The sequence below is a fragment of the Nyctereutes procyonoides genome, unplaced genomic scaffold, assembly GCF_905146905.1.
Source record: "Nyctereutes procyonoides isolate TBG_1078 unplaced genomic scaffold, NYPRO_anot_genome, whole genome shotgun sequence".
Classification (NCBI taxonomy): domain Eukaryota; kingdom Metazoa; phylum Chordata; class Mammalia; order Carnivora; family Canidae; genus Nyctereutes; species Nyctereutes procyonoides.
In genome coordinates, this window is record NW_026575134.1 from 11,717,091 (window position 1) to 11,739,794 (window position 22,704).

Sequence of the window (22,704 nt, forward strand, 5' to 3'; positions counted from 1 at the left end):
TGTTGAATAAAAGTAATGAGAGTGAATATCCTTATCTTGTTCTGGATTTTAGAAGAAAAGCTTTGAGCTTTTTCCTGTTAATTATGATATTAGCTATGGGCTTATTATAAATTACCTTTTTTGGGCAGCAAGGGTGGCTCAGCGATTTAGTGCCGCCTTCACTCCAGGGCGTGATCCTGGAGACCTGGGACCAAGTCCCACGTTGGGCTCTCTGCTTGGAGCCTGCTTCTACCTCTGCCTATGTCTCTGCCTCTGTGTGTGTGTGTGTGTGTGTGTGTGTGTGTGTGTGTGTGATGAATAGATAAATAAAATCTTTTAAAAATAATAATAAATAAATAAATGGCCTTTATTATGTTGAGGTATGTTCCCTCTATGCCCAGTTTGTTGAGAGCTTTTAGTATAAATGGATGTTGAATTTTGTCAAATGCTTTTTTTTGCATCTATTGAGATGATCATATGATATTTACCCTTCATTTTGTTAATGTAATGTATCAAATTGACTTATGGATAATAAACAATCCTCTTCTATGTTTTGGAAGAGTTTGAGGAGGATTGGAATTAATTCTTCATTAAATATTTGATAGGATTCACTAGTAATAATATTATCAAAAAAAAATCTGAACAAACTAAAGTGACTTTTATTAGACTCACCAGAGAACTAAAGTCACAAAACAGACTGCCACTCTGAAATTTTAAGAGACAAGTGAATACAAAAAATCACAGCAGAAACCAACTCTCTAGGCACAGAAGCTGCTGAAGCTGTATGCTAACAACAAGATCAAAATTTTAATTTTAACAAATTGCTAGAGGCTGAGTATAGACTAGCTTGAGAGTTTTAAAAAAAATATCCTGGCAGTACAGTCTTAAAGGCTGCCCCCACACTTTAATGGGTTTTAACTCCAGGATCTCTCCAAATTTTGCACAATGAAGATTTGACAAGAAGAATCATATAATATATTCATGGATGAAGAAAAAACATTTGACCAAATTCAACATGCATTCATTCATTTGAAAGAAAGAAGAAGAAAAGAAAGAAAGAAGAAAGAAAGAAAGAAAGAAAGAAAGAAAGAAAGAAAGAAAGAAGGAAGGAAGAAGGAAGGAAGGAAGGAAGAAAGAAAGAAAGAAAGAAAGAAAGAAAGAAAGAAAGAAAGAAAGAAAGAAAGAAAGGCAACAAAAAAAACAAAACAAAAAATCTCTCAGCAAACTAGGAATAAATAGGAACGTTCTCAACTTGATAAAAAACATTTACAAAAAAACCCTACAGCTAAAATCATACTTAATAGTGAGAAATTAGATACTTTCCTCCTAAACAGAAATGAGGTAAAATTATTCTCCCTCACCACTCTACTGTAGCACTAGAAGTCCTAGGTCGCTCAGTAACACAAAAAAAGAAAGAAAACTGTGCCTATTGAGGAGGAAGAAACAAAACTGTCTTTGTTGACGGAAGACATTATTATCTCTGTAGAAAATCAAAAAATAAAAATAAAAATAAAAATCCAAGAACCAAGAGCTGGCTATAGCAAGTTTGCAGGAAATAAGTTAATATGCAAAAGTCAATTGTTTTCTTATAAACCAGCAATGAACATTTGGAATTTGAAATTAAAAACAATACCACTTATAATAGCACCCCAAAATGAAGCACTTAGATATAAACCTAAGAAAATATGTACAAGATTGCTATGCTGAAAATTATAAAACTCTACAGAAAGAAATCAAAGATCTAAATAAATGTTAAGATAGTCATGGATTGGGAAACTCAATATTATTAAGATGTCAATTCTTCCCAACTCAGTCTATATATTCATTTCAATCACAATAAAAATCCCATTAAGCTATGTTGTGTATGTTGACAAACTGATTCTAAAATTTACATACAAAAGTTAAAAGACCGAGAATAACCGGCATAATACTGAAGAACAAAGTCAGAGGCTGACACTACCCAGTATCAAGATTTATTACAAAGTTTGCTTAGGTCGGATTGTACTGATAAAAGAATAGACACATAAATAAGTGGTAGAGTGTGAAGAATCAGAGTAGACCTACATATATAGACTCAACTGATCCTTGACAATAGAGCAAAGGTAATTCTATGGAGAAAGAATAATGTTCTCAACAAAATGTGCTATAACAATTGAATGATTGATTATATGCAAAAAGAAATAGACATAGGCCTTACACCTTTCACAAAATATTAACTAAAATGTATTGTAGACCTAAATATACATCATAATACTATAAAACTTCAAGAAAAAAACCTCAGAGACCTTGAGTTTCATGAAAAGTTTTTAGATACAATACAGAACTACAATCCATGAAATAAAATGTTGTCTTTATTAAAATTGAAAACTTCTACTCTGTGAAAGACATTTTTAAGAGAGCATCAATATATATACAATGGAATATTACTCAGCCATTAGAGACGACAAATACCCACCATTTGCTTCGACATGGATGGAACTGAAGGGTATTATGCTGAGTGAAGTCAGTCAGTCGGAGAAGGACAAACATTATATGGTTTCACTGATATGGGAAATATAAAAAATAGTGAAAGGGATTATAAGGGAAAGAAGGAAAATGAGTGGGAAAAATCAGGGAGGGTGACAAACTATGAGAAACTCCTAGCTGGGACACGAACAAGGGGTAGTGGAAGGGGAGGTGGGCAGAGGGGTGGGGTGACTGGGTGGCAAGCACTGAGGGGGACATTTGACGGGATGAGCACTGGGTGTAATATGTTGGAAAATCTAACTCCAATAAAAAAATGTACAAAAAAAGAGAGAGATCATCAAAAGACAAGCTACTAACTGGAAGAAAATATTTGTAAAACATATATCTGATAAAGGACTTGTTTTCAGAATATACAAAGAACACTTAAAACTCAATAATAAAAAATACAAACAAACCAATTAAGAACTGGGCAAAGGATCTAAACCTCACCAAAGAAAATGTACAGATGGCAAATGCTTATGAAGATACTCAACATTGTATTTGATGAGGGAATTGCAAATTAAGGCAACAATGAAATACCACTACACCCCATCAGAAGCTAAAATTTAAACAGACAATAGCAAATACTGACAATACTAGTGAGAATGCAGGGCACAAAAAATTCTTATTCTTTACTGTTGGAAATGGAAAGACAGTTTGGAAGATAGTGTGGCTGTTTCATACAATGCCAAATACAGTCATACAGTCTAGTCCAACAATCACATCCCTAGATATTTACCTAGGTTTTACCCAATTGAGCTGAAAACTTATGTACACACAAAACCTTGCATGCTTATCTTTATAGCAGCCTATTCATAATTGTCCCAAACTGAAAGATGTCCTTCAGAAAGTGAGTGGATGAATAAACTGTGGCACATCTGTACAAAGGAATATTATTCAGCAATTTAAAAAAAAAAGTAAGCTACCAAACCGCAAAAAGGGAGGCTGTATGATCCAATTATATGACATTCTGGAAAAGGCCGAAGTGTACAGACAGTAAAATAATCAGTAGTTGCCACGGGTTCTAGGATAGGGGAGGCACAAGGGATTTTTAGGGCCATAGAACTGTTCTGTATTTGTGTGGTACAGTAAGGTGGACACATGACTATGCATTTGTCAAAATCCATAGACCTTTAAAGCACAAAGAGTGAACATCAATATATACAATATCTTTTTAAAAATCACTTAGACGTTCTGGGGATGCTAGGAATTCAGACTGTGACAAGAACATCTAACTGTGCTAAAATATATGAAACATCACACTGCAGAGATGGAAGGGAAAGGTGCTGATGTAAGTAGCTTTGGTAACAAGAAAAGTCTGTAAGACTAAAGTCACATAACTATATTCCAGTTGATGAAATTTTTCCCACTAGGTGATGAGTCAACAATTCCAATACTGCTACCCATATTACTGGACTTACACAATTGAGTAAATGGATGGCAGATGATGGGGGCCAGATTTTTCACTGCTGGAATAGGAGTTACAGATAAGTAACTGGAAGAGCCTGAATGATCCATGTGGTAATAGAGTAGATCTGGAGACATCAGAAGTGAGCTCATGTTTAACCTGCTGTAAATATGGTTAGTTATATATAAAAAACAGATGTGAGTAAATACACAGGTTAGTATACATACATATATTTCTTTGCTGTTAGCTGAAAAGCCCAAAAATAAATGATAACCCATTAGCATCAAGCACATCTAGTGCTCAAATCTTGTTTTCTAATACCATTCTCCAATAAAAGGAAACGGGGCTCCTTAGACAAATAACTGAATATTGGAGTAAGACAGAAAATATACATGATGTGTCTGAAGTATTTTTAGAGGGAGAAAGTAAGGAAATGTTGAAACACACACATTGTTGGGGATATGACAAAGGCGCAGGAGAGTCAACTGAAAGAGCTCCTAGTGGCCAAAGCTACCACAATTTGAGCAACGAAGTTAATAAAGTAGTATTGTATTATAATCCAAAGTATAAAACCAATATCCATGAATCTGAACTGATACAAATACATGATCAAATAAGCTAATAAATATGGGAGATAAAACAAATATCTCATGCAGAAGAATTTCAAATGATATATGGAGGTAATCCACCTTCAAGGAGGGAGACTATATCTTCTCACTCCTTAGATCTGGGCTGTGCATTTCCTTCCAAAGAGGGCAGTGTGAAATGGGGGAATGTAGTAACTTTAGACAAGAAACCTGTCAAATGCTACCTCAACTAGGTGATCAAGGTCAACCAACATAAATATACTAGTAGGGTGATAAGTACCCTTGATATGATGTGATAAAAATGGCACTCTACCTGTGATGTCTTCTTCCCAGTAACCCACTGTCTCAATCTTATCATGAGAAAAAACATCAAATTCTGACAGTGGGTATCCTATGAAATACCTGTCCAGTATGCCTCAAAGCTGCCAAAATCATCAAAAACAGGGACCCCTGGGTGGCTCAGTGGTTGAGCATCTGCCTTTGGCTCAGGTCGTGATCCCGGGGTCCTGAGATCGAGTCCCACATTGGGCTCCCCGCAGGAAGCCTGTTTCTTTCCCTGCCTGTGTCTCTGCCTCCTCTGTGTGCCTCTTATGAATTAATAAATAAAATTTTTTTAAAAAATCATCAAAAACAAAAAAAGTCTAAGAATCTGCCAGAGCTAAAAGACATGACAACTAAATGCAGTGTGCTATCCTGGATGGGATCCTGGAACAGAAAAAGGACACGTGATATAAACTAAGGAAATATGAATAAAGTATAGACACTGCTTAATAAAAATGTATCAATATTGGTCCATTGATTATAACAAATGTACCACGTTATTAATAGGGAACACTGGACATAAGATATATGGAAATCCTCCTATTCTCTTCTCAATTTTCTGTAAATCTAAAACTTTTCTAACAAATAGTCTATTTGAAATTCCTCTGGGGGGATTTAACCAGAACCCAACTAGACAGCTGTTGTCCTGGGGCTTCATTCACATCCTGGAAATCTCCTCTGCCTACTTCCTTTGCTAGATTTCCAGGGTCTTGGATCGTGTCCTTTCTCTATCTTACTTTATTCCCGCATCTTGTTGGAGTTTATTGTCCATAAACATAGCTTTCTGATAAAAAGTACATAGAAGGTAAATATTTGAAAATGTGTGTATTTCAAAATATCATTAATTTACACTTGCCCTTGATTGATCATGTGGGTGGTTATAGAATTCTAGGTTGGAGATCACTTGTATAAATTTTCAAGCGTTTATCCTTTGTCTTCTTACTTCCTGGATTGCTGTTAAGAAGTTCAAAATCGGCAGGCTCTGTCAAGATGAGGGGCAGGCCAGTTGCAGCATCAAGCCGGTGGCTGGAGGGCATTCGAAAGTGGTATTACAATGCTGCAGGGTTCAATAAACTGGGGTTAATGCAAGATGATACAATATATGAGAATGAGGATGTGAAGGAGGCCATAAGAAGGCTTCCTGAGAACCTTTATAATGACAGGATGTTTCACATTAAGAGGGCACTGGACCTGACAAGGAGCATCAGATCTTGCTTAAGGAGCAGTGGACGAAATATGAGGAAGATAAATTCCACCTTGAACCTTATCTGAAAGAAGTTATTCAAGAAAGAAAAGAGAGAGAAAATGGGCAAAGAAATAATCATGGTGTTGAAATCTGTGGTTGCAGCTGTCCTCAAATACTTCGAAGAAGTTGGGTAAACCTGAAATGTACAATTTTGGAACTATTTGAGCTGCAAATGTTTTACTTTAAATAAATGTCTACTGTGATTATTAAAAAAAAAAAAAGAAGAAGAAGAAATTCAAAATCATCCTAATTCTGGATCCTTTGAAACTGACCTCTTTTATCTCACTGAAAGATATGGGGATCTACTTGATTCATTACTGGTTGTTAGTCAGTTTTCATTTATCGTATCAGGCACCTGGTGGTCCCTTTCAATCTAGAAATTCATGTCATTCAGTTTTGGAAAATATTTTGTATCAGTTCTTTGATAATTTCATTTCCATCTCCTTTGCACATTTTTTCTTCTGAAACTTCCATTATTCAAATGCATTTCATGGGCTGCTTTTGTAATCTTAATTGTCTCCTATTTTACTTCTTTTTGTCTTTTTGTTGGACATTTTACAAAATTTCCTCAGCTTCATCTTCCAGCTCTCTGTTTATTAAAGAATAATACCCTGGTCTGTTAGTAGAATATGTGTGTGTATGTGTGTGTGAATTTTCTTCCTCAATCTAATCTCTCTCTGTTTCTTCCCTTAATCTGTTCCCCTTTTCCTATTTTCCCCTCCATTTTCCTTTTTTTTTTCCTTGCTAGTTTTGGTCCCCTCTCTGATTTCTCTTTCTTCTTTTGGTCCTTCTTACTCTGTTTTCATGCTTCAATATTTCTTTCTTTCTTTCTTTCTTTCTTTCTTTCTTTCTTTCTTTCTTTCTTCTTTCTTCCTTCCTTCTCTCTCTCTCTCTCTCAAAAAAAAAAAAAAAAAAGAGAGAGAGAGAGCACACAAGTGGAGGGGCAGACAGAGGATGAGAAAGAGAAAGAATTTTAAGCCGGTTCCAGCCCAGTGCAGAACCCAAGGTAGGGCTCAGTCTCACAACCCTGAGATCATGCCCTGAGCTGAAATCAAGATCATGACTGAGCCACCCAAGTGCCGAGTTCTTTCTTCTTAATACTTTCTTTTTCAAACCTGTCTCTGCTTCCCACCTGTTTTGCTCTCTGTTTCTGCCCATCTTCCAGTTTTGACTTCCCTTCTTATCTTTCCCACATCTGTTCCCGCTCCTCCATCTGTCTCTCTTCCTCTACTTCTCTACCTCACTTGATTTCTCTCCTCTCTTCCCCCTAGATTTATTTTTTTAAGATTTTATTTATTTTTTATTCATGAGACACACACACACACACACACAGAGAGAGAGAGAGAGAGAGAGAGAGAGATTGAAGCAGAGACATAGGGAGAGGGGGAAGAAGGTTCCATGCAAGGAGCCCAATGTGGGACTTGAACCCAGATCCCTGGGTCACACCCTGAGCCAAAGGCAGACACTCAACCACTGAGCCACCCGGGCATCCCTTCCCCCTAGATTTACACTCTCATTACCTTACTGTTCCACTCCCATCCCTATATTCCCTCTTTCTCCTTTTCTCTGTTAAACCACATTTCTCTCACTCCTTCTCTTTTCCTTTCTTCCACCCCATTTCTATTTCCATCCTACTCTCTATTCATACTTCCTATATTGTTCCTTCTCTGAATGACCATTAATTTCAAAAATAATATACTTATTCTGATTATTCTCTAAAACTATATATAGCATGTCTTATTTTATGGATGCAGAATATTCTTATCTTTGAGAATATTATAATTTTATTTGGAGTTCTTTTTTTTTCCCCCTGTGGGTACCCTGGGGTTTTTAAAAGATTTTTTATTTATTCATGAGAGACACAGAAAGAGAGAGGCAGAGATATAGGCAGAGAGAGAAGCAGGCTCCATGCAGGGAGCCTGATGTGGGACTTGATCCCAGTACTCCAGGCTCACGCCCTGAGCTGAAGGCAGACACGCCCAACCACTGAGCCACCCACGTGTCCTCCTGGGCACCCTGTCTTGCCCTTCCATGTTCATTTTTTCTGTTTTTCTTGTTGGGTTTAATCTCTGTTTTCACATTAGATGCTTCCTGGTACCAATCGACAGTCTATCCCTGTCCTTTTCTACTTAGTAATTGCACTAAAAAGCTCATTGCAAGCTATATGTGCAAGGATAGGACTTGTTAACTTGTGGGATTTCACTAAAGAAATGACTAAAGACTGACTAGGTAGGAGTTGCCCAGTGTCTTGTGGATAGTTTTCATGTATGCTTAAAGGAAATTCTTAGGAGAATTTTTAAGGGTAGAATAGGGAAATAAAGCCTTTTTAAATGATTTAAATCTAAGCTGTCAGCAAAATGGAAACAAGATCTGAGAACCACTATCAGTGGTGGACAGATCATGAGATCTTTGAGTCAGGAGCTCTAGGTTCAAGAACATCCATTACTTGCTATCTAATGTCAGATAATTAAGTTGTAACCCTTTCTTGGATGAGTTGTCAGACAGGCAAACATTTGCTTCACAGAATCTCTAGAACCAAATGGGAAGAAAAGACTCCTCTAACTAAAACTTTATATGCTCATGTTTCTGAAAAATCCAGGACATTTTTCATCTGAAACATTTTCTTCTTTGTCACTACCAATGCTAACAGAATTTTTAAACTTTTGGGAGGCCTGGGTCAGAGCTGGGACCATTGAGGCTATAAAAGTCTATAGGGTAAGGCCACAAGAGGCTCTGCCTACCTGGATGGACCAAGATCTACAAATTAGGAAGAAAGTTCTTTGGGGTAGGCAATAAATAAAAGGGCATTAATGATTTTGTATAGGTGCATGCACTAACACCACAACCCATAGGTTGGGTCCATACTAGATTTTTTCCATGAGGTCCAATAATCCTTAAAAGGAATAGTGATGATTACCACCACCATTTATTGGAGTGCCATATGAGAACTTTTAGCTTCAGATCCAGTCCCTTCAATTCTGAGTTTCATGCTCTGAAACCCCGGTAGATATTGACCACCCAATGAAGTTGAAGAATAGAGACAGAGCATAAGTCATGTGGATATGGCATGTGTAGACGTCTTCACAGGGAGAAGTAAAGAAGCATGAAGCATAAAAATAGTTCCAGTAAAGTATATCCAAAAGATTCTATTTTGAATATGAGACTATTTCTGTGAATTAACATGTTAAGTTTTGTATGCCATCTTAACAACTCTGCCAACCTCATTTCCAAGCCATTCCTCGTAACGACAGTAGCAAGATTTAGGATGCATAGGTTGAAGTCCAAAATGTGAAATATGGGACATCTGGGTGGCTCAGTGGTTGAGAGTCTGCCTTTGGCTCATTGTGATCCTGGAGTTCTGGGATAGAGTCCCACATCGGGCTCCCTGCAAGGAACCTGCTTCTCTGCCTATGTCTTTGCTTCTTTCTCTGTGTCTCTCAAGAACAAATACATAAAATCTTTTTTAAAAAATGTAAAATATGACATGCTAACTTAAATTTTTTATGGGTCACACTTAGTACTATCTTGGTTGATACATAATATCCTGAAGATTTGTATTTTTTTTTTAACTTGGGTAACAATTTCTGTCTAATGGTCATCAGCTCTTTGCTCAAGGTATGGTGCATCTAGACTTTTAGAAATGCAGAGTAGAAAATGATTGTTCAGTACTTGCTGTAGAATGACTAGGGCAAACAGTATGAAATGATGCCAGAAGGCAATTTTACTATGAAGATAATGTTGAATAAACAAACTGCCAAGATCAATTAAGTTAACATATAATAGACAGTGTCAAGCTGTGTATAGTTTTGTTGAAGTTAGAGTCTAGGAACACATTTACACCAAAATAAAATTTTTACAAGTTTGTCCATCGTGTGGTTTACTTAGATCTATAGATACACAAGTTGTGTTTCGTGTTGCTATAATACCTTTTAAAAATCAATGTACATGTAAATTTAGTAATATGATATCCACTCTTTCTAAATGTTATTTTGTACTGTTCTAATTAAAGTGAAATTACTCCATCTTACTTTCAGCATTAACATTCTTCCAGAGATATTTTAATTTCAAAATCCTTCACCTCCATCTGTTTTATAGATAGATAGATAGATCTTCCATCCCAACTAAATGTTTCAGTAATTCTCTCATATAATAGAAAATGAGGTACTGTCCTACTTTAGTAGACTGAGAACGTATTTAAATATCCATTTTGAGGCTGTTAGAATAATTTTAAACTATTTTTTAATTTATCGTGATTTTAAATCATGATAGATTTTAAATGATTAAATTCAAGTATGAAATGAGTGTACTCAAAGCCACTGGAATTTGTACATCTATAGGAATAAAATGTCCACAAGTTAAAACATTTGTTCTTATAATTAGCATATTTTACTATGAATTCTGAATGCATTTTTTCTTTAACTGATTTTTTTTAATTTAAAGATTTTATTCATTTATTCATGAGAGACACAGAGAGAGGCATACACATAGGCAAAGGGAGAAGCAGGCTCCCTGTGGGAATCCCAGAACCCTGGGATCACGACATGAGCCAAAGGCAGATGCCTGACCACTGAGCCACCCAGGCGCCCTCTTTAATTGATTTTAAATAAAACTGTTTATCACAAAAATCCACATTATCTCAATTTATAGTCAATTCAGATGTTTCCCACTGTTTTCCAGAAATTTAATTTCATTTATAGACTTCTTGTATCTTAGGAGTTTTCTACACTATAGTTTGTAGCAGACAGATGATTTAACACCAACAGAACGTTGCATCCCGGAATTAAACATTACTAGTTTAATTAACTAGTGGCACTCAATATTCTTTATACTCTGGCACTCAATATTCTTTACACTCTTAGTTCTCTTCTTGTATGGCCAAGGGCATACACTTCTGAGACTCCTTTGCCAACAGGGTATTGCATTTGTTCAAGATTCCGCCAATGAGATACACTTTCATGCTATACTCTGTGACCATGTGTGAGGTGTGGCTTTCCCAAGAATGAGTTTTTGTAGCAGTTTCTGCATTCTACTGCTATTCACCATTCCGGATGCCATGAATGAGCTCTGACATCTGTGGCAGATTTCTGCAGATTGCTAACTAGGTGGAAGCAACTCTGCCTCTCTGTAGCACCAAACTTAAAACCACTGACTTTTTCTACTTTAAGCTTCCATTGGTTTCATAAGCACCTAATTCTTACCTAGTTTTTTTCTTGTTAAACACTAAACACAAATAACCATGAAAAAATACTAAGTACTGAGTAACATTTAGTGCCAGAGAAGCCGACCATCTGGAATGGCACATCAAATTAAGGCAGAGAAAACCTAGCAGACATGGAGAGTTTAGAGTCTAGAAGTCTAAGGAAAAGTTGGAGTGGTAAGCAAGGTCAGTGAATTCTGATCTAGTAGAGGTAGTTCGTTTTCTATTCATCTCTAATGCCCATGATAATAGAAAATAAATGCCAGTATGTAAATTCTACTTCATTCAACGGGTGAGAAAAAGGCTTAGTTACCCTCCAACTTTTGTTAGTTCTCAGACTTCCACTCAGTAGGTCAATCACACACACACACACCCCAATATATCTGGCAGCATTTTTCACTTAATAAGTCACTTAATAAGCAAGTCATTTAATTCGAAGATGATTCCCACCATCAAATCAGGGATTTATGATTATCAAGTGATTTCTGCTATGTGAAAGTGTCCAGCATAGAGCAGTTTCAAAGCAAGAAAAAACTGCTCAGAAAACCTAAGCAAGTAAATTAATTAGTTAGACTGAGTAATGAATGCTGATTTTTATAGGGAATTCCACTACCTTGAGGAACTAGGGAATCCAGATCTGGCTGTCACTACTCACCATGCAGGAGGCAAAACATTCAAATAGCTTTAGCTTCTAGAACTAAAATGTCAATTTTTTACCTGCAACTAAATCTGGCATGCAACATTATTCATTTCATTCTTGTTTTTATGTTGTGTCATGTTATTAAAAAAATAGTGGATACATAGTACATTTCCACTCTATCTCTCCAACTGAATGCATCCATGAAACTTGCACAGAATGTCTGGGGCAGCTATTTGAAGATTCTGAAAGGAGAAAATAGCAGGCATATTGGGGAAGACCAGGATTTTAAACAGCACAGAACCGGCAATGGGTTTAATATTTTTTGTTTTCTAGTATCCCTTAGTCTGGACTCAAGACAGCCTGAAACTCAGTGGTGATGTTGACACAGAGAGAGTCACAGGAGAAGTCCTCTAGTTCTGGTCTAAGACATGAGAAATAGATGTCTGAGATCTCAGAGGGAGTTGAGAAAAATCTCTTACTTTTCTTTCTTTTTGTCTTATTTTTTGGTTCTCTCACATCCCATCTCCATGACAAGCAATGGCAGTAGGGACAGCTACAGCAGCAGAGACCTGCAGGTGCCTTAAATTCTGAGGGTAGAGGATGTTACTCTCCAATGAGAAGATCTATGGTTTCAAGAGAGTGGTGTGAACTCCCACTGCTTTTTTAATTCTCCATTCTCCTACGTCTTAGCTGAAATATGAGTATAGCTATGGAAAGTGTGCAGTAGAACAGGGAAGAAAAAACCCTGGATTTCTGTCTGGAGAACTAAAAACGGGAGCCACAGGAAACCAAAAAGTAATAAGGAGGTCATGAAGGTGAAGGAGCTTGGGTAAGTGACCCCTGTAAACTTATGACCTCCTGGGTTCACTCCCATGCTGCACATACATGTATCTGATCTAAATAACCCACCAACAGTTGTTCAGTTAGGAACTGAAGGAAGAGATTGGCCAACGCCCATGTCCCAGACTGGCCACTGGGTGGCACACATTCAAGACAGATCTAAGTAGCTTTGCAAAGGCTTTAAGAATGGAATTGACATTGAAACCACCACCCACAGGAGACTACTTGGATTTTGCAACATGAATCCAACTGATTAATAAAACACAATATCAACATTCTTCATAGAACTTAAACAGGACTCAGAGTTTTATGATACAATTTTCAAAATGCTCATGTTGCTACAATCCAAAACATTCAGCATGTGAAGAAACAAGAAAATCTGGACTCACATGGGAAAAAACAATCAGCAGATGCCAGTGCTGCGATGACACAAGTGTTGGAACTATCTAACACTTTAATGCATATATTATAAAAATGCTCTAGAAAGTAAGGGCAGATACTCTTAGAATGAGTGGAAAGATAGAAAATGTCAGAAAATATAAAGGAAAAACCAAATGGAAATCTTAGAACTAAATATATAATAAAATTTTTGAAACTCACTGGATAAACTCAGTAGTCAAATGGAAGTCACAGAGGAAAGAAACCATGAACTTGAAGATAAAACAATGGAATTATCCAGATTGAACAACAAGAAGAAAAAAATGAAAAGAAAAATTTTGCAGAGTCTCAGAGACCTGAATGATTATACCAAAAGCTCTACCACTTATGTCACTGAAGAAACAGAACGAGAGGAGAAAGATGTAGTACCAAAAAAGTATCTGAAGATAATGTGTTTAAAGAAAAATTTCCATATTTGGCGAAAGATATAAATGTACAGATCCAAGAAGCTGAGCAAACTACAAACAGGACAGGGCAAAAAATCCATACCCAGCCACAGCATAATCAAGTTTTTCTAAACTGAAGCCAAAAAGAAATGTCTTGAAAATAACCAGAGATAAACAGTGCATCATATCCAGAGTAACAGTAATTTTAATAATTGGATTTCCATGGAGAAACCAACAGTCCTCAAGTGCTGAAAGAAAAGAACTGTCAATCCAAAATTCTACATGTGGCAAAAAATATCTTCCGGGAATGCAGATGAAGTAAGACATTATCTGCTAAGAGAAAACTGAAGGAATTCTTTTCTGGCAAACCTGCACTAAAAGAATTGCTAAAGAAAGTTCTTTGGATAGAAGGAAAATAGTATCAGAAGGAAACTTGGAACTATAGGAATGAAAGAAGAGCAACAGAAATGGTAAATATCTGGATAATTCTAATTATTTCTCTTCTCTTGAGTTCATTCAAATATATTTGATGGCTGAGAGCAAAAATTATAATATAGATCTCTCTCAACTTATAATGTAGTTATATCCTGATAAACCCATCAGTTGAAAATATCATAAATCAAAAGTGCATTTAATACACCTAACCTACCAAACATCATCACTTAGCCTAGCTTACTTTACACAAATTCAGAACACTTACATTAGCCTACAATTGGGCAAAATCATCTAACACAAAGACCATTTTATAATGAACTATTGGATATGTCATGTAATTTATTGATTATTACACCAAAAGTGAAAAACAGAATAGTTGTATAGTTACAGAATGGCTGTAAGTGTAAGTGTATTGGTTGTTTACCCTTGTGATTACATGGCTGACTGAGAGTTGTGGCTTGCTCCCTCTGGTCAGCGTTATGAGAGAGTATTGTATCACAGATCACTAGCTGTGAAAATACCAAAATTCTAAGCATGGTTTCTACTGAGTACATGCTGCTTCCACACTATCATAAAGTCAAAAAGATGCATGTTGAACCATTGTGAGGGACCATCTATACCATCCGATTAAATTTTCTATATATATAGAACACATAAGACAACTATGATATAAAGAGAGGAAGGTAAAACCTATATTATTGTATTGCTTCTACTCCCTACTTGATGTAGATAAAATACTGATTTTAAGTCGACTGTGAAAAATTAAATATGTATAATTCTTAAACTAGTCAATAAAAAATTCTATACAAAGAGATGTAGTAGAATGTACAATCGGTAGAATTAAATACCCAAAAATTGGGACGCCTGGGTGGCTCAGTGGTTGAGTGTCTGTCTTCAGCTCAGGGCGTGATCCCAGGATTCGAGATTGAGTCCCACATTGGGCTCCTTGCAAGGAACCTACCTCTCCCTCTGCCTGTTTCTGCCTCTCTCTGTGTCTCTCATGAATAAATAAAAAATATTTTAAAATAAATAAATAAGTAAATACCAAAAAAAACCATCATATAACCCTAAAGGAATAAAAAAGAGGAAATGCAATAAAAAAGTAACAAATAGAAAATAAACAATAAAATGGCAAAAAAATACCATCCTTATATTAAATATCAATGGTCTAAGCACACAAATTAAAAGACCGAGATTGTCTAAGTGGATAAAAATATGTGACTCAATACTATATGCTGTCTATAAGAAACTTCAAATATATAGGTAAGTTAATAGTAAAAATATGGAAAAATATGTATCATACAAACAATCCTAACTCCAATGGGAAAATGTTGTTTCTAGTGAATAATAACCCTCAAAAAGCCTGGAGATAAGAAGAAGGCAATGGCAGGAGCTCCAGAGGTTGAATGGTTAGTGAGGACCGTGGTGGAAGCTGAGATCCCATAAAACTATGAACTATCACCTTCTGCTATAATTATGTGGCCATGTGAAGCTGGAAACTGGCTGAAATAGATGGTTTACCCATGGTCTCCCAAGACAGTTAAACCAATTTGGACTTATTCCCACCATCTCATCTTTCCAAAACATTTCCCCCTTGAAGATAAAACAACTTTTTTTTTTCCTCCCAAGATTTGAAAAACTAGTATATTGGTTGGGGGGCGGGGAGGAATGCTAGCATGCAGTCCTCTTCATTCCTGCCACTGTGAGCCTATCAGGTCTGTTTGCCTGAGGCATTTCATTTAAATATGGTTTCCTTCTGCTGAGACTGTGCTGCCTCATTGCTGAAGTGTGTTGTTGCCATGCACTGACTCCATTCCCCTCTATATTTTGGACCTCATATTTACACCTCTATCTTCTATGAAGAAAGGATGCTCTGTATTAGCAAGAGAGCATGGGACTCTCTTAGGTCCTTTCCCTCTTCCTCCCCAGAATGTCTTGACCTGAATCTTGCTTGATTCAAGATGTTAGTTAGGAATGATGGGCATGTGAAATAGTTCAGGGTAGGATATCAGTGTGGTAACTGGGGTAACTTCTCCTACTCTCGCAGGGCAACTATTCCTGAAAACATTAGAAACAAAATGCAAAACAAGCCTCCTGGGGAGGAGGAGAGAACCCTCAGCAAGACCATTCCTAATTCTGACATTCTTCACAAGGTCCAAAAGCCTGGACACAGTTTAGGTTTAATGTGGGTAAAAGAATGAAAAGCTAGGAAAACAAAACAAAACAAACAAAAAACCAAAACAAAACAAAAACCACCATCATAGTTAAGAAATGCTCTTACTAGAGATCTGACCTGTTAGGAGTTCTTAAGATTTGAGCTTGAATAAAATTTTAGGAGACATGTTGGCAGAAATCATAGAGATGAAAAACTTACATCAAAACCAATTAACCGTCTAACAAAGAACAGCATTAGCATGGACTAGCTTTTTCCAGTGACAGTTTTGCTGAAAGCATTGGTCCTTCAGACATGGAAAGTAAACTACCGGCCCTTTCTAGCCATTTGTACTAACATTGCCCTGATTGGAACTTCTAGGTTTCTGGTCCAGCCTTAGGATCCTGGCCTGAATTTTTACAATTGTAGAGCTGGATATTTGGAAGGGAGTGATGGAGAAGGTCATGAGCTGTGCACATAGTCTCAGAATTAATCTTCTTAAGAAGTCATTAATTCCTTGTTCAACTCCCACTGGCTTCTCACTGAACTCTGGAGAATGCCTATATTCTTTAAACTGGCTTTCCCCCAAAGCAAACTGGTTTTACTGTCCTTTGTGGAGGTCACGCTCATTTGGAACTTTGTTCTTTATTTCCCCTCTATCCCCCCCAGCATGGGGAATCTGGTTTTCCATTGCCTTTCCCCAAATCTTATCCATTCTGCTTCTTTGAAAAGTTGATCTCCTCTACGGTGTCACAATATTTTTTCTTTCTTGTTTTTTATAGCTCTGTATATACCTGCCAAAATAAGAGGCACAGACCGTCTAAGGTTAATTACCTATTGTCTGTGTATATCTTGGGTCTGCAAGTGGATTTTAAATCCTTAGAAGCCATGAGTTCTGGCTTACATTTGTTTTCCTATTACTAAGGCAAAATAGTTGAAACTTATCTTAACAAAATTCAAAAGCAAATGTGAGCTTATTTATGAATACTTTTCTAGCCCATAAATCATAGTGTTCCTTTGCATATGCACATTGATGCTACTGGCATGCTTCTACCTTAATCAAAATGCATGCTCCATATGCAAAGTAAAAGCAATAATTTTCTTTTTATACCATGGAAAGTTGACACTATGACAGTGTCATGGCTACTATTTGTGATTAAATGGAAAATTATAAGTATAGATAAAGAATTTTGGTAAATAGATTTTTTATTATGAACAGATGCTAATCCTCTCGGTAATTGGCAATAAAATTTTCTATATTCTTGTAGGCATTTTAAGTGACAGATAATATGCTGAATAAATTGCTGCCTGACTTGCATCAGCTTTGTATTGCTACCCGAAGATCTCTATTGGTTGCACTTAGATCCAGCTTGCTTATTTGCTTCTTTGTTTCAGGGAAACATTTGTAAGAATGAGCTTTTAATAAAAGTGGATGCTTTAAATAAAATGCTAATTATAAAATATTAAATGTTATAGAAACATGGAAGGAATAAAAGGCATCCTTCTCCTCAACTCTTGCTCCAAAGATAACCACTATGAAGAGGTTAGTACAAGCACTAGCCAACTACAGCCTGTCACCTGTTTTTCTAAATAAACTTTATTGGAACACAGCCATACCTATTCACTTACGTATTATCTAGGGCCACTTTTGCATTACAATGGTGAAACTAAGTAGTAGTGACAGACACTGTAAGGCAAAGCCTAAAATATTTACTATCTGGTTTTTTAAAGAAAAAGTTTGTTAACTCCTAATTTAATCTGGTTTATACAGTTCTAGATGTTCTACATGCATACAAATATACATATGCTTTTTAAAAATCTTACTGATGTGTTACATGCATATTAAAAATTCCACAAATGATTATGTGATGATTGGTGATTTTTCAGAAAGTGAATGTCCCCAATTAATCAACACTCAGTTCAAGAAATAGAGTATTAGCAGCATCTCAGAAGTCTCTCTCGTGCTCCTTTCCTGTCATTATCATCCCTTAAAGGTAACCTTATCTTGATTTCTAATCCTGTAATTTAATTTTATCTGATTCTGAACTTATCCAAAGTGGAATATAGGGGCACTTGGGTGGTTAAGTTTGTTAAGCATCTGCCTTCAGCTCAGGTCATGATCCCAGGGTTCTGGGATTGAGCCCAGTCAGGCTCTCTGCACAGTGAGGAGCCTGCTTCTCCCTCCTTGCTTGTCCTCTCTCTCACTGTCTCTGTCTCCCAAATAAATAAATGCATACATACATACATAATCTTTTTTTAAAAAATAAAGTGGAAAAAAATAAAGTGGAATATACATTATGTGTTTTGTACCTGGCTTCTTTTGCTTAACATTATGTTTTAAGAATCATCCATATATTTGCATATAGTAACATTGTTCATTTCCATCACCTACCTATAGCATTTCATTAGGTAAATATACCACGTTTATCCACTCTACTGTTAGTAGACATTTGTGGCATTTTCAGTACTGGGTAATTTTAAATAATGCTGAAATGAACATTTTAACATATCTTTTGGTGAACATAGGCTGACATTTCTCACACGTGTTTTTGAAACTGTTGAATAATGCAGTACTATAACAACCTTCTGTGTCAGGCCATATATAATTGCCTTATTTTGTTATAACTGTATAGTATTTAACTGTATGATACTTTATACCATATTTCCCTCTTGTTGGTCACTCAGTCATGTGGCAGAGATTGCTAGTTGTTTCCTAAAATCCATTCTCCTTTTTTTCCATTCTCCCTTTTTCCTCCATATTTTTACCTAGGCACTTGACTTCTCAGAATAAAGACTATATTGTCCAGTCTCTCTTTCAGCTAGATGTAATCATGTGACTAAGTACTGGATGATATAGTGTAGGTAGCACATCAAATAGCAGATTTTAGGACCCTTTCTAAGAGACAGAATGACTATACCTTCTACCTTTCTATCTTCCTTCTTCCATCCTACTGCCTATAACCTCATGTTGCCATCTTGTATCTTGAGGTTGAGGCCCACATAGTGGAGCCACCAGATATAAGGAATATGATATTATCAAGTGTTAGACTTCCCTGGGCTGTCTACCTGGGCTTCTACAGGAAAGAGAAATGAATGCTCATCTTGTTTGAGCTACATTTGTTTTTCTGCCACTTATAACATAAGTGAATTATAACATCTGCAAGTTAGTTTCCAATTTTTGTTGTTATACACCCTGTGACAGTGAACATCTTTCCATATATCTTCATATTTTTATGTGTCTATTTTGTAGGAAAAAAAATACTACAAGTGGAATTGTTAGGTTAAAATTAAGAACATTTTAAAGTGTAGATACTACCAAATGTTCTTCCATAATGTTGTATCAACCACACTACCACTTACATAATGTGATATTTCCTCATTGAATGTCAACTTGCCAAACCTCTTGTATTAAAGAATCAAAACAAAGCTAAACAAAAGTGATATACTTGGATTCTTTTCTATTTTTTCTTTTTATTTTTTGTGTACATATTACAGGTTTTTGATTTATGATTACCATTAGGTCCATATATAACATCGTATGCATATAGTTGTCTATATTAAGTTGATGGTCATTTAAGTCTGAAAGCACTCTAAAAGCACTAAATTTTTATTCCCCCACCATGTTTTATGTATATGATGTCATACTTTACATCCTTTAATTTTGTGAATCACTTAACTGATTTTTATAAATATAATTTATTTTACTTCTTTGTGCTTTAACATATGTACTGGTTTTATAAGAGATTAATCTCCCACTTTTATTACGTTAGCATTTACCTGTGAAATCTTTTTTTTCATAATGTCCTGCTCCTGATTATGGCCTTTTCTTTCCACTCAAAGAATTCTCTTTAATATTTCTCATAAGATTAGTTTAGTGGTAATGAACTCCCTTTACTTTTGTTTATCTAGAAAATTCTTTAATTCTATTCTGAATAATCATATTACTAGATAGAGTATTTTTGGTTGCAGGATTTTTTTCCTTTTAGCACTTTGAATATATCATTCAACTTGCTTCTGGTCTGCAAAGTTTCTGCTGAAAAATCATCTGAGAGCCTTATAGTGTTTCCCTTTTATGTAACTGTTTTCTTTTCTCTCGATCCTTTCAAAATTCTCTTCTTATTACTACTTTTTTTTAAGATTTTATTTATTTATTCATGAGAGACACAGAGAGAGAGAGAGAGAGGCAGAGACACAGGCAGAAGGAGAAGCAGGTTCCATGCAGGGAGCCTGATGTGGGACTCAATCCCAGGTCTCCAGGATCACACCCTGGGCTGAAGGCAGTGCTAAACCGCTGAGCCACCCGGGCTGCCCTATTACTACTTTTTTGTCATTTTATTTATTACTTGTCTTAGTGTGGATCTCCTTGGGTTGATTTTGTTGGGGGCTTTCTGTCCTTCCTGGATCTAGATATCTGTTTCTGTTCCCAGGTTAGGAAAATCTTCAGCTATTATTTATTCAAATAAATTTTCTGCCCCTTCTCTCTCTCTTCTCATTCTGAGATCCCTATAAATAAAAATGTTGTTATATTTGATGATGTTGCTGAGTTCCTTTAACCTGTGCTCATTTTTCATTATTTTTTCTTTTTGCTGTTGAGCATAGTTGCTTTCCATTACTGTCTTCCAGCTCACTGATCTTTTCTTCCACATCCTCTGATCTGCTGTTGATTCCCTCTATTGTATTAATTTTAGTTATTGAGTTATTGATCTGTGATTGGTTCTTTTTTATATTTTCTATCTCTTTTTTGAAGATCACACCGAGAGCCTCCACTTTTTTCTCAAGTCCAGTGAATATATTTATGACCATTATTCTGAAGTCTTTATCAGGCATATTACTTATCTTCATTTCATTTAGCTCTTTTGCTATGGTTTTGTCCTATTCTTTCCTTTGGGGGCATATCACTGTCTCTTCATTTTGTCTAATTCTCTGCGTTTATATCTATGTGTCAGGAAAGTCAGCTATGTCTCCGAATCTTGAAAACAGTGGCCTTATGAAGAAAAGTTTCTGTGGTGCCCTGTAGCATCATGCCCTCTGCTCACCATATAGGTGCTTTAGGGGTGTCTCCTATGGTAGTTGCATATGCCCTACTGTCATGGCTGAACCGCATTTGCCTTCAGTCCAATCTATTGCAATGGCTCACTTTGCCTGTGGTAGGCACACTGGGGAGGTTTGGTCCTTGTGCTATTCAGGGGCCAGTCTTGGACTGCCATGGTTTGTAGTTGTGTGGTGTTAGCAATCAGACCATATGCCTGCCCTCAGGCCATCTGCCAGGACTGAAGTCACACCAAACTTCAGGGCACTCTCCCTGCATCGTCCCCTGAGAGGCTTTCATTCATGGGCAGGGCCTGCAGTCAAACTAAATGCCTACCACCCCCGCCCCCGCGTCCATCTGTTGGAGCAGTATCATGAACCTGTAAGGTTCTCTCCCTGTCTTGTTCCCTAAGAGGTTTTGTTGATTGTTAGGGCCAACAGTCAGACCAGATGCCTGCCCACTGTCTGACCACTGGGGCTGGAGTCACCCCAGACTGAAGGGCCCTCTCTCTGTACTACCTCCTGAGAGGATTTTATTGGTGGGTGGGCCTGGCTGTCAGACCAGTTGCCTGTCCCCAGTATGTCTGGTGCAGCTACAGTTGCACTGGTGTGTGTGGAGAATTTCCTGCACTTGGGGTTGCTAAGTAAACAAAGGGCCTTTATAAAACCTGGAAGTGAGGACACTTTCATTGGCTCCAAGTTTTAGAATGCTTGATGAGTGACCTAATTTTGGGATGCTTTAGTTTTGAGATCTAGCAGGAAATAACTCTGGAATGTACACCCCTTGTACAATATTAACGCCTCTGTTTTAGGAGGGGTTGTTTATATTATTTGACAACAGTTTTACTATATGAAGTATATTTTTAAAGTAAATCTAAGACATGGCTAAAGCATGTTAATAATATATTCTTAATAATTATGTACTGATTATTTATAGTTTATTTCATTACTTTTAGGTTTTTTTTAGTTTAGCAAGAGACTACCCAAAACTAAATCATCTATGTTACCTAATGTATCTTAATGCTAGCCCATTTACCCAGAAGACTTAGTCAACTTTGTTTCCTTTCGTCTTCAGGCCCCATTCAAAAAGTCATTAAGCTCTCTTCTCTCATTATATTCTTTTCTCCATTCCTACCACCTTAAATAAAGCTTTTATGTCTCAACTATGCTGCCCACAAAGACCAATAAAAATGGTGTAAATAATAGACACCAGGTCTAACCAATAAAAATGATGTAAACAATAGATAGTATATCTGACCCCTGGGACAAAACCTAATCCAGTAGGCTCAGCATAATGCTATCAATTGGTAGAGTGTTTAGGCCATCCTGAAAGAGACTAACCCAAGTCTTGAGGCAAAAATTGAAGGTCATTTATACTGGGATATAATGTAGTACTCAATAGTCCAGAAAGCTCTGCAGCAGAAAGCAATGTGATTTGGAGATTGCTTTTCAGTCATAAAGAAAATATTTTGGCCATTCTGAAGGATGTTCCAAGCACTAGTTTGTATCTTACTCTTGCTGCATAACGCTTTCAGGTCAGCA

General features: G+C 36.6%; 1 pseudogene; it reads left to right on the top strand.

Moving 5' to 3' along the window:
* Positions 1-5,790: 5,790 nt before the first annotated feature.
* On the top strand, positions 5,791-6,236 carry LOC129494096 (cytochrome b-c1 complex subunit 7-like; annotated as a pseudogene).
* The last annotated feature ends 16,468 nt before the right edge of the window (positions 6,237-22,704 follow it).